We start from the raw sequence: 23282 nt of genomic DNA on the forward strand, positions 1-23282 counted from the left end.
AAAATACCAAATGAAAATGCAGAAAACTCAATGGCCATCCTACCTACGTGACTCAGGCCAGCCTTTATAAGCATGGGCTCGGCCAGAATGCTCTCTACCTTGACTCTCTGGTGGACAAATTCTTGAACCACAGCACGCAGCTCTTCATCCTAACACTCATTGAAGCTTTGACAATCGTTATACCAAATAGTGCTCGTGCCCTAGCCACCGTCCATAGAAAGGAAGAAAAACCTACTATTCCTCTTTGACTTTATTAGAAAAATTGGTCAACACTCTATAACCACTACAAAAAGGGAGATAGAAGCAAAAAAGAATAGTGATCTCTTCATATTACACAAGAAAGAGAAGATGTCTAGGTTCATAGGAAAGTTACGGTGGTGATACATACTGATCAGCCCCACCAAGGTCTAAATTGCGTTGGGGGCGAGCTGGCCTAGAGAGACACCATAGTACCTCAGCACCAAAAGTATGAAAGGGTGCAAAGCGAATCTAAGACTATCAACCAATGCCTCCTTATAGATGTAGATATCATCTCAATCATGCTCCCAAGGGTACTGATCAGCAAGCAGCTCAATGCAGTTGTATTCATTAGCGATTTGATAGGTATGGCACAACTCTACAATTCACTCTCCAGATAGCTTGGTTGGGCCAAAGACAGCTATAGCCTACTCGACCTCACTCCTCTTCCCTACTAAGGAACTAGCACAGTACTCCCCAAAGGAGTCCTCCCTCGAGGAACTCGCTTCACTGTCTGACCTCTGATCGGGCAACCTACTACCAAAAGGGCTATGAGACATCAGAAGAGGCAAGAAACTCACTGGAAAGAGTAAAGGAGACCAGATATCAGCTAATGCAACCTCGATAGAATGGACAAAGAGTAGTACTCGAACAATCTCCTCTAGAAAGCTCCAAAAACAGTGTAAGTGGGACCTCAGTGGGGACCCCATACTTATAACCCACCAGACAAAAGAACGAATAGCGGAGATGCACCAATAGCAAATCGACAGCTGGCAATGCACACGAACAACTTTGAATTCAAACTTGCACACCCATGGAGCATGCCCAAATTCAAAATTGAAATTGGTTTGCCTTCTTTCGAATTTGAATTTGGTGCTCCCGCTGTGCGTGCCTCCTTTTTGAATTTCAAACTTAAAAAACCATCGTAGTCCCACCCGACCTTAGACCGGACCAAGAAAGTAAGTCGGGCAACATACGAACCAGTTGAACTAATTATCTTATCGAGAGCTACTCCCTTTGTCGAGTTGACGTCGGCTCAGAAGTGGGGGCTATTGATGAGGGGTAATTCGATCGTCCTAATCACCTCGCAACACATGGCCTTTGAGTAACACCTCAGCGCTGAGTAAGCAAATTAGCTTGGCAAGTTAGCCAAGAGCACCTCGCTTAGTCCAACCTCCACCTCGGCTAGGCCGAACTGACAGGCTCCCTAACTAGCAGTGACTTGTCTTAGAGACTTGTTGAGCTGTAGGAATCCACAACGACCTGTGAGGAAAACCCGCTGACTTGAACCGATAACACATTACCAACTCGAGATCTCCGGGACATTAATACCTTGACCGTTAGACCGGCCTACAGCATCACATGCCTCAGAGTTACTCGGGCATAATGTAACCTCCATGCAGATCTCGCAACCAACATATTAATGTGCCCAACTAAGTGAAAATGGCTCTGCAAGAAGGTGAGGCCCGTTGCAAATGGCTTTGACCATCAAAACCCATATTAACTCACTTCTACTTGAGAAGGTACGCACAATAATACACTCTCAAGCTCTCTCGTTCTCTCAAGAACTCTCAAACACATTTTTTTTTTTTTACTTAAGCATTGGAGTGCCCTCCCAGGGTAGAGACAACCGGGCATTCTAACATTCTCTCTTGCAGAAACACATCAGCTCAGCCCTGATAAGGAACCTTCCAAATCAGGGTCTAAATCACCTGACACGAGGGAGCAGCTAGATCGTGCAATATAAGTTTCGTCAATGGTATTATTACCCAATTTTCACCGGAGTTCTCATGTTCATCATGTTAAATCCTACATCTAAAATCCTTAAGCTTCTGTACTTGGTAATGCTAGAAGGTATTTACCCAGTTTAATTCATTTCCCGAAACAAAAAAAAAAAAAAATAATTCAATTGATCACTACATGCTCTGATCTTTGGGATCTTCTCCTAAAATTGGTTAAAAAATGCATTGAGATAAGTAACATTCTTCAACCCAAGGACATCAAAAGAGATTGACCCAGTGAATGAATTGCTACCAAGATCCAAAAGTTCCAAACTTTGGCAAGCTATAATCTTCTTAGCCACGTTCCTAGACAAAAAAGTGCTTCTTACAGATACATAAGCCATGCTAGGAGGACATAAATATGTGCAAGAAAACTCCCACCGAGATTGTTGAAAGAAAAGTCAAAATAGGCAAGGCTCGTACAGTTTGCTATAGACAAGGGCTTGAACAGAGTCCAAGGAATTTCATCAGTAAAATCATTCCTCGACAAATCTAGCAAGAGAAGATTCTAAAAATCGCTAATATACTCTAGAATCAATCCGGATAACACATTATTGCTCAAGTTGAGTTTCCACAAAGTCGTAACCTCTGAATATTGCAGCGGAATATTGTCGTAAACTGAATCCCGTACACCGATATTATCCTTAGAGATTTCAAGCCGGTTAAACTTGGCGACAATACTCCTACGAGACTGGTGTTTGACAACATGATTTTCTCCGCTTTCACAACCAGTCGTTCGAGATTCAAACCTTCAATTTTGAGTTCTTGCATATGTTTGACTATGGAAGTTTGTAGAGGCTCCTCTCCTTTGTATTCTTTAAATCTTGTTTCATATCACCTATGCACACATACAAGAATCATAACCAGTGGGACAAGCAGTATGAACAGTACAAAGTGTTAAAAAATGATAATTTGGGTATTTAGAAAACTTTAAACAATTAAATGAGAATCTTTTTCGAAATTAACTAACCAATACTAACGAAGGGGTCTTTGTCTAATGGCCATAGTTCAGGGGCCTTGTTGCAAAAACAAAAAGTGCAAGGGGTCTTTGTCACTGACCCCATAGTACAAGGGGTCTTTGTAATTTACCCAAAAAACGAAACGATGAGTGAAGTAGTTCATTTAGCTGGATAAGTAAACGCTCTAAGAGACTTATAAATCATTAATCAGTCAATCACTTTCTCCCATGGAAACACATGATTCGACAATATTAATTATTTCTTCAATAATAATACTTTTATAGATAAAACGATTATTATATAATTTTATTTAAAAAACGAAAGAACACTAATAAAAAACTGATTTATTCAAACAAATGTTTCTTAATGAAAAATATTTATCCCAATAAATGTATTTATCAAGGGGAGATAAATGACTATCATTTACTGAAAAACTAGAAAGCCCAACTATAAAAAGGGACAGATCCTTTGTCAATTGTTGTCATCTCTTCGTTGCACATCTGATATCTCACAACAAAATATGGAGACACCACGGTAATGGAGGTAAGGTTGTTGTTGTATGTAAGCCTGGTGCTGTTCTGTTTCTGCTTTCACGGGTGCGAAGGGTGTATGGAGGAGGAGAGAAGAGCTCTTTTACAACTCAAGGACTCACTCAACCATTCAAACAGCTGCAGTACCTAGATTTGAGATCCAACTATATTGGCGGTTGGATTATGCCCCAAGGTAACATTTGATCCTTCTTTATAGTTTATATTTCATTATTCTTATATGTTATTTTATATATGTCTTTAATTTGCAGCATTTTGTGAACTGAAAAATCTAAGGGGGATTTATCTGAGTGAGAACAATCTTGGGGATGATGGACTCCCTGAGTGTCTAGGAAGATCTCTCTTCATGTTGGAAGAAGTAGGCTTATCAAGCAATGGACGTAATATCTCGTCTGCCCTATTAACAGGTAAAGATAGTGGACTGCAAGCAGCCAGACAAGTCTTTCTCCTTCGACTCAAACAATGATTTTGACTGTTTTTTTTTTAATTATTTTTTTCTTTTTGCAGATAATTCGTTTGGACTGGATGATCAAACCACTGACCCAAAAACCAGTGATTAAACAGTTCTAGTTCCGTATTGGTTTTTAAAACATTGGATATAAGTTCAACCCAGGCCCTATCCTAAGAATTGAGCATAAAGCTTGAACCTGGACTGAGCTTGATCTGTCTATTTCGGGCCCAACCTCCACTGAAGATCGATATACATAGGTTGGGTTTGGGCCCATTCCGGGCTTGGGCTGGTCAATAAGCCCAAACTAAAATTTGATATATATGTGTATATTTACTAAAAAATGGATTTATGCATGTAAACGTGTGTCTTTATATGCATATATAAATGCACATAGTCAGGCTAGGTCGGATTCAAGCCTCAGCCAATATAAAATTGCAGACTGAATTAGTTCAGGCTTAGGCTGGCCCTGTCCAGATTTCATCCCTAATTAAATGTAGGTTTGATATCATGGTTCCCAATCTATAAATTTATAATATCCCCACATCTAATAACATATATAATAATATATATAATATGATGTTTTGGCTGTCCACATTTGACAACCTGTGCTTCCACAAGCGCTCTCCACATATTATGTTAGTTTATACAGCCATGCTTTCAGCGCTGTTACTATTGTATGAAATTGATATACACTAACATGTAACACAGACAGAAGCCCAGTGGATTGCACAGGCTGTCCAATACAGACAGCCATGTTTCTTTTCATATATTACAGCATTATGCAAAGCAAGGAATCTCAAAGCATTGGAGTTAGAAGGAAACAATATTGGCAATGATACGAGTCAAGCATTCTTATGCCTACGTGATCTCACTTCATTGGAAAGCATTCGATTAGGCTCATCAGCTTTCCTAGAGGGTAAGAAGAATAGATATTTATCCATGAAGTCATAATATAACTTAAATTTTGGAGAAGTATTCACTCTATTTACTTAATTTACTGGTTTTACGGTAATATGCAGAATGAGGAATCTCAAAGAATTATACCTAGAAGGAAACAATCTGGGTGATGGAAAGCTACCAGGGTGCCTGCTTCATAATCTCTCTTCATTGGAATTACTGGATTTCTCAGACAATAATCTCACAGCCTTACCCTTCATTGCAAAGGGTATGAACAAAATTAACCCCAGCTATACCAGCTATTTATTTTATATTTAGTCAGACCATTGTGTAGATTAAGGTTTTCAAAACTGGATCGGACTGGACGGTTGGACCGAAAAAACCGAGAATCAATCATTTGACTGGTTATGTTTTTTTTTTCAAAACCGTTGATTTTGATCAATAAACCGCTGAATCAACTAATTAACCATTCAAACGGTTTTGACTGTTTTTCAAATTTTTTAATTTTTTTGTCAAACGGACCAGCCTTTTGGATCAAACGGTCGGATCGTTCGAACAGAGTTGTTCGTTTGCTTTGCAAAAATGGTTGAACAGAGGAACCTCATCTAGGGAGTAACAGTCTCACCGATGAAACTCTACCATCGGGCCTATTGCAAAACCTGTCTTCGCTGGTTTCACTCGACTTATTATTCAATAACTTCAAACATTTTCCAACAGGTACCCAATGCCACCTCTACTTTGTTATTTAAGCCATTCCAAGTTTCTTCAATATCTGAAACTTTCTTGATTATAAAGGAACCAGTACTTTGCAATTAATTGAAGTCAGCTTCAAAGCAAGTTGGTTCAATCATTTTATTTAGAAAAGCTCTAAGGGTCCGTTTGATTCATATTTGGAATCAAAACAAATCCTAATTTCTGGCGAGCACCAGCAGTGACTTACCCCGTTGGAGTTTGCAGGGTCAGCCATAGGAGGAGATGCCGATAGATAGGGGTAGAGACAGGGGATGGCAGATGGGGATCATGGCCCCCCTTATGCCTTGAAAATCCCTACAATATCTGATGTAACCGTTTCTGGTCACGTACCATTTTTTTTTCGTGATGTATCAATTTTTGGCTAAGTACTTCGTCATTTGACCTGCTTTCAGGAGTCCTGTGACTCAGATGATGATGGAGCTCCCTGGTGGCGAACTGCCTGGTGGTGAGCTATTTGGTGGCGAACTCCCTGGTGGTAAGCTACTTGGTGACGAGCTCCCTGGTGGTGAGCTACTTGGTGATGAGCTCCTTGGTGGTGAGCTACCTGATGATGAGTTCCCTGGTGGTGAGCTATTTGGTGACGAGCTCCCTGGTGGTGAGCTGCCTGGTGACGAGCTCCCTGGTGGTGAGCTACTTGGTGATGAGCTCCCTGGTGGTGAGCTACTTCGATGAGCTGCTAGGTGTGCTGCCTTGTTGGCGAGCCTCACAGTGTAGTGCAACCCAACTGCCCTCTGCATGAGATTATCTACTCCTCCTTGTAGTTGGTGGGAGCCGATGAACCTGCGAGAACTAAATCAGAGGACCCAGGGGTGTTTACCCGGCGGGGCCACTCCAATGGCTAAGTTAGCACTCTGAGCTTGAAGATGATATTAGAGAAATGAGAGAGCTAGAGAGCAGGGGTTACCTCCATTTTTCATCCTCTTTCCCCTCTGGGGGGTCAGAGCTCTTATATAGTGGTGTCCTGACAGATTTGGCGTAACCGCCTCTAACTCTCTGCCGCAGCCGTTACTTGCTAGGGCTGAGCTGGTGGGTGCAGGTAATCATTGCAGGGTACGGCCCTGTCAGACATGAGGCGTTGTCAAAGTTGACAGGCACGACGCCACCTGGCCAGAGACGTGGGTGCAGTCTCTAGATCTGGTAAGTACAATTGTCAGGTAGGAAATCTTCTTGCGATATGCCGAGCTGCCCCTAAGTGGCGAGCTCTTCGTAAGACGCCAGGCTGCCTGTGGAGTGGCCAGCTACCAATGTCGAGCTGCCTGTAAGTGGCGAGCTGTCTGTAAGTGGCGAGTTGCCTGTAGGTGCCGAGCTGCCCCTAGGTGGCGAGCTACCTATGCCGAGCTGCCACTAAGTGGCAAGCTCTTCGTAAGACGCCAAGCTGCCTGTAAGTGCCGAGCTAACCAGGTGTCGAACTAACCAGTTGCCGAGCTACCTGGTTGTCAAGAGGCTGCACTTATTTGGCATGAGGTGTCAGGTGTCATAAATTCACTAGAGGGCCAAATTTTCCCTCATCATTTGCCCCCCACTCCTGAGCTGAGAGTAACTCGGCGAAGGGAGTAGATTTCTCCTTTTGGCCAGTAAGTTGACGAGCTAGTAAGCGCTGATTCAATTTCTTAGGCTCTGGGAGCAACTTATAGTCCACTTTTGTTGATTTTGCCCATGCTGAAGAAGCGACTGAGTCTTAAGCAGTAATGTGGCTCATAGGCTTTGGGAGCGACTCGTAGTCCACTCTTCTTGACTTTGCCCATGCCAAAGAGGTGACTGGGTCTTAAGCAGTTGTCTTGCCCATGCCGTAGAGGCGACTGGGTTTTTTAGTAGTAATGTTGCCCATAGGCTTTGGGAGTGACTTGTAATCCACTCTTCTTGACTTTGCACATGCCGAAGAGGCGACTGGGAATTATGTGTTATCGGGCTAACCAGGTGTCGAGCTGCTTGTGAGGTGCCGAGCTGACCAGGTGTCGAGCTACCTGTGAGGTGTCGGACTGACCGGGTGCCGAGCTGCCTGTGAGGTGCCGTGCTAACCGGGTGTCGAGCTACCTGTGAGGTGCCGAACTAACCAAGTGCCGAGCTACCTGTGAGGTGCCAAACTAACCAGGTGTCAAGCTAACCAGGTGGGTGCCTTAGAGCTATGATTGCGCTGTGTCAGCCTCGTAATGCCGATCGCCTACTCTTACAAGAAGCTACTAGGAGCTCGACCTTCGGGGGCGGCACTACTAACTTTAGGTCGTCGGCTCACACGGGAGCCTTGGAAGGCTCGACCAGCAAGGGCGCCCATGCAGTCTGTTGGTCACCAACTCCCACGGAAGCCACGAAGAGCTCATCTTTGTAGGGGGGACCTCACGAAGAGGACTGACGAGGTTTTATCTGAATTGAAAGTAAAGTTGGTAGAGCTACTTAGCCTGTTAGCTCCCTGCATAGTCTTTGAGTTCATACAAAATGGAAACTATAAAGCGAGAGCTTCGGTTTCTAAAAAGTGAGGACTTAGCTTTTTGGGAGGAGAGGACTTAGCTTGTTGTAGGATGAGAACTTGGCCTTTGTATAATGAGAACTTAGCTTTTGTAGGATGAGAATTTAGCTTTTTGTCGTGTGTTCCCACAGACGGCGCCAAATGATGTTGCACGATCCGGGCACTCTTAGTTGGCGGAAGCCTACCTCCTAGCTGGTGATGGACAGTACCTGAGATGATGAGGAAGGTGAAGAATTCCTAGGGATCTCGCCCAACGGGAACACTCTGATACTTAAGTTAGAACTCTAAGAAAGCTAAAGGATACAAATAAAGAGCTGAGAGTGCAGATGGCGCAAACTCAATACCTTTTCTCCTTGGGGTTTGGGATCCTTTTATACTGGAGATCTGTCAAGCCAGGTGTAACCGCCTCTGCCACAGTCGTTACTGCCAGAGCCGAGGTGGCGGATGCAGGCAGCCATTGCAGGGTACAGACCTGTTAGGCGTGCCACATCTTGTAGAAATGGCAGGCACGACGCCGCCTGACAAGGGACGTGGGCGCAACCTCCAGATTCGGCAGGTACGGCTTGTCAGGCGGATCTTTCCTGCAGGTTTCCGAGCTACTTTGCACTGAGCTACCCAACACCGAGGTGCTTATGCTTGAGGCGAGCCTTAAACAAGTATGGACAGAAGTGTTAATGGTGCTGATCCGAAGTGCTTACACTTCGGGATACTTAGTCGCGGATCGGGGTGTTCCCTTCTCAGGGAGAGTTCGGGGCTCACTAGGAGGAGCTCGGGTCTATGGAGGAAGCTCGGGGCCCTCCTCCCTTAGAGAGAATTCGGGGTGAGTTGGATGTTACTTCCTGGCGAGTGGCTACGTCCGCCGAGTTGTATTGCTGGGCTCTGACGAGTTCAGTACGCCAAGTTATGGCCAGACTGCCACGTTGAGCTGTCACTTATGCCAGGTTGTACCCACGTGTCCCCGTGCTACGAGGTCGGGCCAAATCACCCTCCATAAATTGCCCCCCACTCCCTGTGTTGGGGGTTCTGACCCAGTGCGGGGAGTCCGCGGTGTGTCGGGTGGATTTGGCTCGGAGCTCTGGCCTCCTGGTCAGGCGGCTTATTGGTCAGACCAGTTCACTGCTCGGCCCGATCAAGGGCAACACGGGTCGCGTACAGTCTACGCGCGGATGTCACGCGATCTATGAACTCCACGAACGTCAAAAAACGTGCAAAACCGATTTCACCTCGGGGGTCGCGTAGCCGGTTTTCTTGAGATCCGTCAGATCATCTTGATCTTGACCATTGATGCCCGAGTACAGTGGCTATAAATAGCAGGGGTCCTGGTCATTTTCCCTCACCATAAGTCTTCAACACTCATCATGAGCTCGCGTCTAAGGTCTCCAGCTCAGGTCAATTCTCCCTAGTTCGGTTGCTTTCCTTGGTGAGTCCCCTTAGCTTTTCTTTCAGTTTCCTTACTTCTTCCACTTCATTTCTTTTCCTTCACTATGTCTAGTTTCGATAGTCAACAGGATGAGCCCGAGGTGGGTACCTCGGCTCAGGGTGACCCCACCGAAGTCCAGTCTCACGGGGCGCGGGAGGACTCGGGTAATCTAGCATCCACCTCTCACCGAGGTCGGATGCCGGATAGGTTCGGTCCCTCCATTATGACCTTGGAAAGGCTCCGATACCTCATCCGGCAATATAATCTACCTAGGGAGTATACCTACAGTTTTCCTACAGGTAGCTTACCATGGGAGCACGGTCCTAACGAGATTGTGATCTTCCGGGAACAGCTTATAGCCGGGCTCCGTCTTCCTTTCCACCCTCTTATCGTAGAGGTCCTGAACCACTTCAACGTCACAATAGACCAACTTCACCCGAACTCTGTTCGTAACGTGGTCGGGACCATATCCCTTTGCTTCGAGTATGTCCTTTCTTTGAACTTAGATATTTTTTGCTCGATCCTCCCTATAAAGAAGAGTGCTTCAAGCATTCTCCCCGAGCACAGGCGGGCCTACTACCTGTCCCCTCGCCCGAGTTTTAAGTTATTGCACAAGCTTCCTAGCAAAGTCCCGACCTGGAAGCAGGACTACTTTGTAGTCCAGAACACCGCGGGGTGGCCCTTCCCCACTCATTGGAGGGCGGCTATTCAAGACCCCGGCATTATCCTAGACAAGAAGACAAGGGAGACGCTCTAATCATGGGATGAGCTCGGTTTTAATTACAAGGATTATATCACCGAGAGCAAGCTCATACAGGCCGGCTTGAGCCCGGGTAGGTTGTCTTACTTAGTACCTTGCTTAAATAGTTAGTACTTTCGAGTTTACTAATGTCGAGCTATGTTGTAGGGCCCATGGAAGAAGAGAAGCTTAAGCGGGAGAGGCTTTTCCGCCAAATGAAAGGGAGGAAGAAGTGAGCTCGCGTCGAGTCTCCGCAGGCCCCCTCTTCCGAACCCGAGCTTCCATAGGCTCCTACCTCTGAGCCTGAGCTCCCTGACGTACCTCCAATCATCAACTTGGAGGAAATCCTACCACCTCGGGAGCCTGAGACATCGGCAGAGTCTGCTCCACAGGCAGCTATGGAGCCCGAGGTCGCCACCGAGGCCGCTGATGCAGTGGCTGAAGCGTCCGCTGAGCCCATTCACACAGCCGAGATGACCATTTCCAGCTCGGGGAGTCAAGAGAGAGACCGAAGCATCCTGATTCCTCAATGTAGCCTTCGAAAGAGCAAGGGGGTTGTCTACACCGAAGAGGTCTCCCTTTGGGCCAACCTCACTCGTGCTTAGCTCGGAGCCCGAGCTGCCACCCACACAATGGTGGTAAGTTATAAAGACCCTTTTCTCTCTTCTCTTTTATCCCCCCTTTTTTTGAACATATCTTCGGCGCTAACCAATCCTCTCTGGTCAGGTGAACTCCGTCGTGCACGCCTTGTCCCTTCAGTCTAAGAGGTATCTGAAGCAGGCTCTACCTGCCGAGGACTCGGCTCGCACAGCCCACACCGATCTGAGGGCAGCTCGCGACCAAATCTATCGGCTGGAGAGTGATGCTTCAGCTCAGAAAAATGTCATCGAGGCGCTGATGGCGGAGAAGGAGGAGCTGGCACGCGGGAGGGATGAGCTGAAGAGCGAGGTGAACGCCCTCTAGGCAGACAAGGGGGCTTTAGAGCTCGAGGTGAAAGGCCTTAAGGAGGATAAAGGGGTCCTGAAGCACGAGGTGGAGTTCCTCAAGGCCGATATTGAGGAGAAAACTGAGATCTTCAACTAGGACATAGAGGAGACCAAGGTTAAGGCTGCCCTAGACTATGTCAGATCGGACAATTTTGACGCCGTGCTGACGGAGGCCTATTGTTAGGGCTTCAAGCTTAGTAGGTGGTTGATAAGGCACACATACCCCGAGCTCGACACGAGCGCCATCACCACTTCGCGGATCACAGACAAGATAGCCCGCTAGGCCATAGAGGACCCGGATTCTGAAGAGGAGAGCGGCGACGAAGAGGCAGATGCCACCGACCTAGTAGAAGCTCCTGAGGAGGTCCCGAGTAAAGATGACGAGTCCCCCAAATAGTTTGTGTAGTCCTTATACCTTGAGCTTGTGAGCTCAGTTTTAGTTTCTTTTTCTCTTTTTTCTTCTTTTTTTTACCGAGCTCGTTGTATGGAACTTTCGATCAATGAATTTTGCTTTTTTTCTAAGTACTGCACACTTTATACTTTTGCCAGAGTGACTTCTTTATCCAAACTGTTAAGTGTTCAAAGTAGGGTTTTCCGAAGTAGCGACATAGTAAGGCATATGCCCGAACTGTCTTCCAATACTTGACTTGCTGATTGTCCCTAGTGGGTCCAACCCGTTGTATGCCGAGGTGGGCTAAGCGTCGTAGGGTCCATACCTGAGCAGCTTGTGTCCTTGGCATACTATGCACTGTGGTGCCAAGGCCCTTGGTTAGCTCGGCGTTTTAGCCCTTTGGTTGGGGGGAGTGACTTAGTGGCGAACTCCCTGGTGGTGAGCTACCTGATGACGAGCTCCCTGGTGGTGAGCTACTTAGTGAAGAGCTCCCTAGTGGTGAGCTACTTGGTGATGAGTTCCCTGGTGGTAAGCTACTTAGTGACGAGCTCCCTGGTGGTGAGCTACTTGGTGACGAGCTCCCTGGTGGTGAGCTGCCTGGTGACGAGCTCCCTGGTGGTGAGCTACTTGGTGACGAGTTCTCTAGTGGTGGGCTACTTGGATGAGCTGTTGGGTGCGCTGCCTTGTTGGCGAGCCTCCTAGTGTAGTGCAACCCGACTGCCCTTTGCATGAGATTATCTACTCCTCCTTCTATCGGCAGGAGCCGATGAACATGCGAGAACTGAATTAGAGAACCCGGGGGTGTTTACCTGGCAGGGCCGCTCCGATATCTAAGTTAGCACTCTGATAGTAGAGAGCTTGAAGATGATATTAGAGAAATGAGAGAGCTAGAGAGCAGGGGTTACCTCCATTTTTCATCCTCTTTCCCCTTTGGGGGGTCGGAGCTCTTATATAGCAGTGTCCTAACAGATCTGGCGTAACCGCCTCTAACTCTCTACCGCAGCTGTTACTTTCCAGGGCTGAGCTGGTGGGCGCAGGTAACCGTTGCAGGGTACGGCCCTGTCAGACATGAGGCATTGTCAGAGTTGACAGGCACGACGCCGCCTGGCCAGAGACGTGGGTGCAGTCTCTAGATCTGGTAGGTACGGTTGTCAGGTAGGAAATCTTCTTGCGATACACTGAGCTGCCCCAAAGTGGCGAGCTACCTATGTCGAGCTGCCTGTAAGTGTCGAGCTGGCCCTAAGTGGCGAGCTCTTCGTAAGATGCCAGGTTGCCTGTGGAGTGGCCAATTGCCTGTGGCGAGCTGCCTGTAAGTGGGGAACTGCCTGTAGGTGCCGAGCTGCCCCTAAGTGGCGAGCTACCTATGCCGAGCTGCCCCTAAGTGGCAAGCTCTTCGTAAGACGCCAGGTTGTCTATAAGTGTCGAGCTACCTGTGAGTGCCAAGCTAAATAGGTCCTAAACTAACCAGGTGTCGAGCTACTTAATTGTCAAGAGGTTGCACTTAATTGGCATGAGGTGCCAGGTGTCATAATTTCACTAGAGGGCCAAATCCGCCCTCATCAATATCCATTTTTAATTTTTTGCCCCCTTATCCATGAGGTTCCAACATGAGGTTCCAACTACCTATATTTATTAATTTTTTGCCCCCTTATTAATGTTTATTACTTTTTGGCCCCTTTCAAAGGGATTATCTGATTTTCAATCGGAGAAGAGGGGGGGGGGGGTGAATGGCCATTCCCTCAAATGAGGGAATGTCGTTCAACCAAGAGTGAGAATCAAATTCCAATCTGCCCAACCAAATGACAATTCGAGCTGAATTGAGGCCTGGGAAGGTTAGTTGGGCTTAAAGGTTTCTATAATGTTTTCTGAACAACTACCTTTCAAAGCCAGATTTGAGTAGGTTGAATAGATAAAAAGAAAAAATGCATAAGCTAAGTGACATAAATAAATCTACAAATATGAATTTTATGTGTATGTACATGCATGTTTTTTAACCCCCAGTGGAGGGACGGCCACCATGAAATTATTAATTAACGAACATCGAAAGAAAAGTTAAGTCATATATATATATCAAAAATTAAAAAAGAAAAATAAAAAGGCTAAAAACCATTATTTGGGTCAAATGGGTTGATGGTTCAAGCACCCAAATCAGCAGGTTGCTGACCAAATCAATGGGTTTTGGCAAAAGAGCAGGTCAGGGGTGAAATAGAATCTGCTGCTTGGATGGTTTTCAGGCTGCACGGTCAGACCGCCTAGGTCAACAACAGATAGAAAACAATGATTGGGCTCAAGTAACTTGCAAGCTGCAGCCTGTCATATCCTATGAAAAACATCTTGTTTTATTTTTTATTGGTTAACTAACTCATTCCATTAGCATATAATATAATTTGATATAGTCCTCATGCATATCTATGTTAACTTGCAGGGCTTTGTGAAGCAAAGAACTTACAAAAATTATATCTTGAAAGTAACTTGATCAAAAGTGATATGCTTTCAAGGATTCTTGGCAACTTAACTTCATTAAAGGCTTTTGATCTTTAAAATAACCAACTGCATGGAGATCTCTCCTTTGTTGTACTCGCTAATCACTCTGAACTAACATTAGTCGATCTTTCAAACAATGCCCATCTAGAAGTTGAAACCGAGTCACCAACTTGGGTTCCATCTCGCCAGCTAAGTTCTTTACGTCTAGACAATTGCGTCCTGAACAGACATAGTCGCAATGTCATTCCCAACTTCCTTTTCACTCAACTTGGGTTCCATCTGTAATTTGCTTCAATGTGTCAAAAAATAAACTCAAAGGCAAGATTCCTCCTTCATTTGGTAAGATGTGGAGATTAAGAGTATTAGATTTGTCAAACAATGCCTTTGTTTGACAGTTTTGTATACCCTTAGCTTCAATCAGAATGATGTACTTTATGAGTTTATTGTAAATGAATAAAAGTGCATATTTGATTCATGTTCCCTTGGTATGTTTCTGTGTAATACCCTTAAACTGGACACTTAATGATACTCGTGTTAGTTTAGAATGTTCACAGCCAGTGGGTCTGTCTGGGAGACCTATCCTGATAAAACTGACACTGTTGTGCCACCAAGTCAGTTGGGGTGGCCTATCTCAGCTACCAGGGTGAGACCCTAGGCACATACAGTGTAGGATTAATTGAATCCTTTAATTGGACCAGATTTTCAGTATTGCCCTGGACCTTGGAGATTAATGGGCAAAACTTGAAAGTTACACCCGACCCCTAGACTCGATTATGATACTGTACTAGGTGTCGGATTGGGCTGTCTTTGATGTACCAATCAGTGATATCCTTAGCGGGGGTCAAAACCTGGGTATGTTGGGACAGTCTGAGAATTCATCTGAGTGGGTGATCATAGTGACAGGATCAGCCCCTTTGTCAGACAAAGGTAATGATCGGGGATGCACTCTCACTGATGGAAACCAAGACTGCCGACAGCCGATTTCAATCGTTGAGATTTGTTTTGCAAAATATATTTTATATGAAATATAAAAGTATATATATACATATATATATATATATATATATATATATTATGGTTTCTAAAATGTTTGCAAAGGTTTCAATTCCCAGGATCCATATAAGCAGAGAGGGTAACACTGTTCCTTGCAGCCGAGGGAGAGGTCCTCTCTTGTCGGGCAGTGTTTGATCATTATGGGCTGAGAGGTTAAGTGTAAGATCATTGAGGGTAATACCTGATGAGCTAATCTTGCATCTGCCTACAGTCTCTGGGTGTTACAAGGTGGCTTGGCCCTGGGACCACTTAGGGTAAGTTTTGGGCCCATAGAGTCCATTTGATGGGTTTCAGGGGGTGCACTGTCCATAGCAGTGTATTCGGCCAGGCCTTGTAACAAAGGCTGGGCCAAACCCATGTGGATGATGTGTAGATCAATGCTTGGGTCCCACGCCATACAAGGAAGCCCAACTGGATAGCAGTTAGGAAGACTAAGTGAGCACATAAGCTTAATGAGCCTAAAGCCCATTTCGAACTGGACTAATTTAATAAGTTAAATATGGGCGAATTCTGAGATGGATCAGCAAATAGGATAGGGTCTTAACCCCATCCACTCAGAGAGTCCAGATCTGAATATGATTCAGATCTAGAAACCTTCTAATGAAATTAGGAGAAGACTGATCTAATCTACAAATAAAATAAGGGTTTATCCTTATCACCTAAAGAAATGTCTGATGCAAATTGGATCAGTAGCTCCTAATTGGATTAGGAGTTGATCTTTTAGGGTTACAAAAGAAGGAGGAGGCGGCAGCCTTTAGAAGAGACATACTCACATCCTCTTTAAAGCTGAAAAAACACAGAAGGAAGAATTAAGCAACCCTGCAAAATTCTTTCTTGCCGCCTCCTTGTTCTTGCTACCCAATTTGCTAGTTCGATCTCCAGTTGTGGGAGAAGTCAATATTCGATCTTGACATCAGTTCTTTGAGAAAGAATTGATAGGAATCTGTGCTCACGTGCCATCCTACTATTTCTTGCGAATGACAGAGTTCTTGGAGAATAACACTGCAGATTCTGCTCCATCCTACACTACGCCATCTTCAGTGGGAGCAGTCTTTGGATCCTTCCTTGGGCGTGAACACCTTCGTTGGGAGATATTATTTCTCCATATCAGGTATAATCCTCTCCTACTCCTTTTGGTTCAGATCTGGTTCAGTTTATGGTTCAAGATTGATCTTTGAAAATATGATTTTCTAAATAGGGAATGTGATTCCCAGTTGAAGGGAGAGAAATTTTTTTTTTGAAATTCGCTCGCCTTATTCCGCAAGATTTGGGCATCCATACAATAGATCTCTCATCCCTTTAGCCTTGACAGGTAAAGTACCCAAGAAATTATCCTAAAATAACACCCTTTTATTACAACTGGCTTTATTAAACAACAAGTTGCATACTATGCCAAGACTTTCCCAAATGCCAAACTTAGGCATTTTGCGTCTTGATGGAAATTTCTTCATAAAACCGTCCTTATCAATGTATCAAGTGTCCCATTTCTAAATGTCCTAGACTTAAGAATGAACAATTTATCTGGCTATTTTTCAGATTGGTTGCCCATCCTTCCTAATTTGGGTTCACTCCTTCTCAAAGCAAACAATTTTGTAGGGTCAATTCCGAATTCATTATGCCAGATGAAAAAATTACACACCTTGGACATGTCAAATAACCAGCTGACAGGGATCATACCTTCCTGTATCAACAACATTACAGCATGGAAAAAAAATTATGTTCTGGAAATTCCTCCAAGATTTGCATTTACATCTTCAAACATAGATTTCAGTTATAATGAAGTCAAAATCCCTTTTGCCACAAAGGGCAATGAATACTCCTACGAAGGTTATCCTCTTTTCTTCATGACTGGAATGGACCTGTCAGTGAACCAACTATCAGGGCATATTCCAATTGAAATGGGTGATTTGAAAGCTCTGCACTCATTAAATTTATCAAGTAATTTTTTAACGGGCCACATTCCTGAATCATTTCAAGGGTTAGAACAATTGGAAAGTTTGAATCTTTCTTATAATACGTTAGAAGGAATAATCCCTCCTCAATTAATTCAGCTCCATTCTCTATCTACTTTCAATGTTGCCTTCAATCATCTGTCTGGAAAGATCCCATTCGAGGAAAATTTCATCACTTTCACTGAAAGCAGTTACATTAGGAACTCAGGACTTTGTGGGCCTCCATTAAAAGTGAACTGTTTATTGGTTCCTGGCCCATCATCACAAACCAACAATGGCTATGAAGAAGAGCAAAAAGGTTTATGGTCAAAGTTGATGGATGAGAACCTGTTCTTCTATTCATGTTTGGCAATATCTTATGTGTTGGGCTTTTGGGGTGTCATTGCTCCTCTTCTTCTCAGTAGGAATTGGCGAAGAAAATACTACCAAGTTCTTGTTTTATATCATAAGTTTCTTTTAGTTGAATAGAGAGACAAATAAATAAATAAAGTTGTATTTAGGTTACTTTTAGTATGTATTTTGGCATGCATTAAGAAATACAACCCCCGTAATATCTTGAAAAAGAAAATGTTTTCTTTCTTTTTTTCTTTTTGTCCTTTCTTAATCAAAAGGCTTAAGCCCCTGATCAACAAACTCAAGCCCGGTCTAACACGGTAAATTTTAGCCCCTATGAAGACCCATGTTGGCTCAAAAGCAAATTGCTCAAAATCAACTTAAGAAATTCAATCATTTCTTTCTTTATCCCCTTATCTTGTGTTTGGATTTTAGAGTCGAAGAAGCTTATAATCCCTAATGCTCATGATCAAGAATCCTAATGGCAGATACTTTCATCAAGAAGGTAGTATACAGATAGGCTGAACTTCTGTCTTTTTTTGGGGGTAAATTACAAACCCCCCTTATTATGGCCCATGAGACAAAGACCCCCTCCCCTTGACCGTTAAGTCAGATGACGAAATGCACTAAATTATCAAAATATCCCATTAAACTTTTTCTATTTTCTTTTTTTTTTTGCCCTTTTTTTCTTAAAACCTATTTAACCTATTGTTTTCCTTTCTTTTCTTCTTCTCCCCTTCCTCACCGTCTTCTCTCATTTTCTCTCTCCCAACTCTCCGAAATGAAAGAAAGAGAGGAAACTCATTTCTTATCTTCCCTTTTTTTTCTTCTCCGTCTTCAATCTCGTATCTATAATTGTCGCCGATGATGTCGTGATCATGGGAAAACTCGCCGCGTGTTCTTCAGACTGGTCGGCTGCTAGGCAAACTCAGAAGGGCAACCAATTAGCTACTAATCAGTTCGATTCATGGTCATAAATGTCTGATTCAGTGATGATTTATAAAAATAAAAAAAAGGTAACAAAAAAAAAGTGGGATTTTGAGTTAACAAGGAATTACTCTGTGACCGAATTAATCGAGTTTCGTGGACTCAATTCATTCTTACCTTATATTAACATGATTACTAATGAAGGAAGATTTGGCCCGACCTCTTGACCACCCAACACGTGGCAAAAGCAACAACTCGACACGGCAGTACGCTCGAGGCGCGAGCTCCGAGAGGAAGAATCAGCAGTCCGAGCTCCCCAAAAGGAGCCCGAACTCCCCCTTTGACCCCGATCCTTATGAGGAGCGCAAGGGGCAAAAACCCGAACTGGCCCGCCCCAGGGCAGTTCGGGCCACACCTCTACCCGAACTCAAGACCACCTCGCACACCACTCCAGCATTTCGGCTCCAGGCCGCCGAACTGAACAATCGTACCTGACACCAAAGGAATCCGTATCTTGAGGCGGCGCACCTGACTGACTTAGGATCTTACGCTTCACAGCCGCACTTCAACAGCCACCTGCCACCGCCACCTCCAGTCATAGAGACGGCTCCGACAAAGAGCAATGGCGGTTGTCTGCCCCAGCAGAGGTGACGACACCCGAACTGGCAGAAGCGCAGAGGTAATGATGCCCGACTTGACAGGAGCTTGGGAATGAGTGCGCGAAGTGGTTATAAAAGGCTCTTTCCCCCCTAAGAATGAGGTATGTAAACTTTGCGCCATCTAGTTTATTATCTTGCCTTTGAGGATACTAACTTGAGCTTCGGAGCACTCTCACCCGGGTCCCTCCCCGGAGATACTCGCTTTCTTCCCCGTTTCAGGCACCTTCTGCTCCAGCCAGAGGCAAGATTGTTGACGGCTAGGACCGGCCGAATTGCGTACCATATCATTGATGTTGATGATGAGAAGTTGCTTTCGCTGTTTTTTCTTTCAGATTTAGAAACTCATTTAAGTGTTAATGGAGAGAACAGAATCGTGCCTGAAAGAAACATATGAAGAATAAGAAACTTAATTAAAATAATAAAAAACATAGTGAAGTCTTTTCTCTGAATTTGCACTTCTGCAATTTCACGTCTTAAAAGGTCGCGGCCTCGCTTTGTAGGTGCCCTTCAGACTGGTCAGGCAACAATCCCTGCATATAGACCGGCATTACCTGTGACAATGCCAATCGAGTCACTGGCATCAACTTCCCAAGAAATCTCTCCGCGGTTCTCTCCCTCTAGATCTTAATCAATTATCCAAACTGATCTGGTGCAATCCACGAGCTTGGTCACGTTCACCCTCTCCCTCTCTCTGTCTTTTGGCGTTCACAGGAATTTTCCCAAACACTTACTATCCAAACTGATCTGGTGCAATCCTCTGCTTCCCCAACAGTCAAAGTCATCTCCGCCGACGGCAAGCTCCGCGAGTACACATCCCCCGTTACGGTATCCCACTATCCCAGGCCCTCGAAATGGAGACGTCGTCGTGCTTCATCTACAACTCCGACAAGTTTTTCTACGACTCCCTCATTCCACCCTTGCACTCCGCCCAGCAACTCCAGTATGGACAGCTCCCCCTCACCCGGATGCACTATCGCCTGACGGCTTCCGACATGGCAGCATTGGCCGTGAAACCCAGTACCGCCCATTCCTACGGCTTCCAACTCAGAGATCTCTGGCTCTTGAAATGGCAGCACTACCGCATGACGGCTTCCGACATGGCAGCATTGGCCGTGAAAGCCAGTACTGCCCATTCTTACGACTTTCGACTCAGAGATCTCTGCCAAGCGAACTGTTCAACATCGTTCCAGAGATCTCTGGCTGTTGAAATGGGCTTATCATCCCAGAGATCTCTGCCAAGCGAACTGTTCAACAGAGATATCTGTTGAACTGGACTCAAACAGAGATATTTGAACAGAGATCTCTGTTGAAATGGACTCAAGAGTCGTGTGCTTGAACTTTTCAACATCACACAAGCGAACTTCTTGTTCAAGCGAACTGTTGAACTAGAGATCTAGTTAAAATTTCTATTTAAAAGGGTAGTATGGGGATTAAAAAATATTATAACAGTCTTTTTGGACGGAAAGCTAACAGAAGGGGGTGTTTGTCTCGTAATCATAGTATAAAGGGGGTTTTGTCGCAAAACGAAATACAGGGGGGTCTTTATCACAGACCCCATAGTATGAGGGGGTCTTTGTAATTTACCCTTTTTCTTAATCTAGTGCTAGATCTAGCTCATAAAAAGCCCAAAATTGGCTCGAGTAGCATCACCAATAACAAATGCTTGAGAGTTAATAAGCCTGGCCTTTCTCTTAGGGGTGGATTCGAATCAAGCCAAGTTGAATAGTATAAGACTCAAACTCGGCTCGAGTCAAAAACTCATAAACTCAATCTTGACTCATTTCTTAATCAAGCCTGTGAATTGGGCAAGATTCAGTCTACCCCTAGGAAATCCTAACTCCACCTAGGGGCGGACTGAATTCTGCCCGTCGATTGATGCCAAATTCACAAACAGGATGTGGTTTATAGGGCGACTACTAACTTTTATTTTTAGTTTTCAAAGTCCCTTGTTACATGTGCATTCAATGGGGTGTTAATTCCTTTTTTTTTATTGTAACTAAGGGGGATGTTAATTCAAGGAGCGAAAATAAATTCAAAAAACAAGGCTTAGGCGCCTTGGTAGGCCCATATACCTTGATATGATGCAAAAATTTTAATGGCAATGCTTTAAAGATTATATCGGATCTTGAACTACTATGATTTCTCATTAGTTAGCAGATTAAATGAAATAAATATATGTAAGCCTAACAAGATATATAGGCATTCTCTATTTATTTTTTCAAACATTTCCAGCCGGTGTAATAACCAAAATTCTTAATATTAGATCAAGTTTGTTTCGGATCAAACCTAACATGGGCCTAAACTATTTTCAGTCAAGAAGATTCAAGGGGTGGTATATATGGTATAGATTGGGAATAGCAAAGCGGCCCATGTCTTGGCCCAAAGGAAAAATGTTTGCTTGACGTTGGCTTCTGCCTTTCTGGTAGGTTCAGCCTCCATCTTGGTTAGAACAGGTTGTACATCTTGGCCCAAAGGAGAAAAAAAAGTCATACACACCAGCTACTTAATTTTGTTTGTTATTTGTCACTATTTTTGAGTATTTTTTTATGGTTTAGCTAATTAACTAACTCAACCCTTATTGTTTATATATTATCTTAAAGTATTCCAACTATTTCTGAGCATTGACATCACCTCTAAGTGTTTACGAAAAGAAATGAAATGTTGAATTTACCCTCTACTATTCTTCTAATTTTCAAAATAAAAATCAATTAATGAAAATTTTGCAACACTAGAAAAAGAAAGAATCCACAAGTCTAAATCATTTTCATCAGACTTGAAAATGGTTTTTTTAAGTCTGGACAACCACCCGAGCCGAATATTATCATCTTGTAGACCTTGTCTAAAGAGGAATGTGCTGAAATTGCCACCTTGGGGTCGGGGTGCACTCAAGAAAGTGATATCCATGAAAAATATGTATTTGATGGAGAGAAGATCCAAGACAGAAGTTCTTTGTTTAATTCTTTACCAGTAGGGACCCGTGCGATGAATGGGAAAATGAAATACAATTTTTGACAATTTATTGTAATTTATTTAAGTTCATATTATTTGATAATTTGAAGTAATTATCATCTAAGTTCTACTAATTTTTGGAATTTAATGGTTATTTTTACAAAGTTATACTAATTTCATCTATTTTATCATATTTTATGGAAATTAGTGGTTACTTTCCCTAAGTTCTACTAATTTATGGTAATTTCTATTATATAAAAATTTATGATAATTCTTGGTAAATATAATATTTTATGGAAATTAGTGGTTATTTTTTACTAATTTCTGGTAATTCTCATTATATTAATTTATGAGAATTCTTGGTCAATATATACTTATTATATAATAGTTTATTGGTCAATTAGTGGAAATTAGTTCTATTATATAATTTCTACTAATTTCTGGTAATTTCTATTATAAACTAATTTCTTGGTAAATATATACTAATGTATTATATTTATTATATCATAGTTTATTGGTAAATTTTAGTAATTTATCAATTTTATGGAATTTAGTGGCTATTTTTGGACATTTCTACTAATTTATGATAATTTTTGGCAAATTAGTTTAATGTATTTAGGATTATATTATTTGATAATTTCAAGTAATTATCATCCTAAAGTCTACTAATTTGTGATAATTTCATTTGATTTATTTTTAGTAATTTTTTATAAATATTGGTAATTTATGTCTAATAATGGTAATTTCTTTTAACTTACATTTGATAATTTTTATAATTATTTGGCAATTGTTATTGTTACATTATTTGACAATTTTAAGTATAATAGTTATCAAATTCCAAAAAACAAAAAGAAAATTGATGGAGGACGGTTTGGCCCAGCCCCGTGGCCTGAGAACATGTGCGCATGACCTGGCTTGGTGAACAGTTCAGCCTGACAGCACGATCTCGACTTGACGGGAAGGAAGCGTCGGGTCAAAGACTGACAACTCGCCGAGGACTAACACCTCAGTGAGTTAGTCTCCCGTCTAGCTCGAAGAGCCTGGGCTCCCCCTAAGGAACCCCAAGCCCCCCCCCCCTTGGGAGGGAGCACCTCGGTGCTTCGAGGCAGGGATCGATCTGCCTCAATGCAGCCCGGTATGTGGCAACTCGGCAAGCTGCATGAAGGAGATCAAGGAGATCTCCTGCCCGACCGCCGTACCCGACAAGCCTAGAGACAGTAGCCATGTCCCTCGTCAAGCAGCATCGTACCTGTCACATTTAGAAGGTGTCTTACACCTGACAGGCACGTACCCAGCAGT

The 23282-nt window shown here is 43.6% G+C and overlaps 1 pseudogene; it reads left to right on the top strand.

Moving 5' to 3' along the window:
• The first annotated feature begins 3514 nt into the window (after window positions 1-3514).
• Window positions 3515-17583, top strand: LOC148803534 (uncharacterized; annotated as a pseudogene).
• The last annotated feature ends 5699 nt before the right edge of the window (window positions 17584-23282 follow it).

The sequence above is a fragment of the Nelumbo nucifera genome, chromosome 1, assembly GCF_055504915.1.
Source record: "Nelumbo nucifera cultivar China Antique chromosome 1, China Antique-T2T, whole genome shotgun sequence".
In the NCBI taxonomy this organism is placed as follows: Eukaryota; Viridiplantae; Streptophyta; class Magnoliopsida; order Proteales; family Nelumbonaceae; genus Nelumbo; species Nelumbo nucifera.